Raw genomic sequence first — 1,230 nt, forward strand, 5'->3', positions numbered from 1 at the left:
TTCCTTATTTATTTTCATTTTGGATGATCTGTCCATTGGTGTAAGTGAGGTGTTAAAGTCCCCCACTATTATTGTGTTACTGTCGATTTCCTCTTTTATAGCTGTTAGCAATTGCCTTATGTATTGAGGTGCTCCTATGTTGGCTGTATATATAATTGTTATATCTTCTTGGATTGTTCCTTTGATATTATGTAGTGTCCTTCCCTGTCTCTTGTAACATTCTTTATTTTAAAGTCTATTTTATCTGATATGATTATAGCTACTCCAGCTTTCTTTTGATTTCCATTTGCATGGAATATCTTTTTCCATCCCCTCACTTTCAGTCTGAATGTGTCCGTAGGTCTGAAGTGGGTCTCTTGTAGACAGCATATATACGGGTCTTGTTTTTGTATCCATTCAGTGAACCTGTGTCTCTTGGTTGGAGCATTTAATCCATTCATGTTTAAGGTAATTAACGATATGTATGTTCCTATGACCATTTTCTTAATTGTTTTGGGTTTGTTTTTGTAGGTCCTCTTCTTCTCCTGTGTTTCCCTCTTAGAGAAGTTCCTTTAGCATTTGTTGTAGAGCTGGTTTGGTGGTGCTGAATTCTCTTAGCTTTTGCTTGTCTGTAAAGCTTTTGATTTCTCCATCAAAATGAATGAGATCCTTGCTGGGTAGAGTAATCTTGTTTGTAGGTTCTTCCCTTTCATCACTTTAAATATATCATGCCACTCCCTTCTGGCTTGTAGAGTTTTTGCTGAGAAATCAGCTGTTAACCTTATGGGAGTTCCCTTGTACATTGTCGTTTTTCCCTTGCTGCTTTCAATAATTTTTCTTTGTCTTTAATTTTTGCCAATTTGATTACTGTGTGTCTCAGCATGTTTCTCCTTGGGTTTATCCTGTATGGGACTTGCTGTGCTTCCTGGACTTGGATGGCTATTTCCTTTCCCATGTTAAGGATGTTTTAGACTATGATCTCTTCAAATATTTTCTCAGTTCCTTTCTCTCTTCTCCTTCTGGGACCCCTATAATGCAAATGTTGTTGTGTTTAATGTTGTCCCAGAAGTCTCTTAGGCTGTGTTCATTTCTTTTCATTCTTTTTTCTTTATTCTGTTCCACAGCAGTGAATTTCACCATTCTGTCTTCCAGGTCACTTATCCATTCTTCTGCCTCCGTTATTCTGCTATTGATTCCTTCTAGTGTATTTTTCATTTCAGTTATTGTATTGTTCATCTCTGTTTGTTTGTT

The sequence above is a fragment of the Physeter macrocephalus genome, chromosome 4 (genome assembly GCF_002837175.3).
Source record: "Physeter macrocephalus isolate SW-GA chromosome 4, ASM283717v5, whole genome shotgun sequence".
Taxonomy (NCBI): domain Eukaryota; kingdom Metazoa; phylum Chordata; class Mammalia; order Artiodactyla; family Physeteridae; genus Physeter; species Physeter macrocephalus.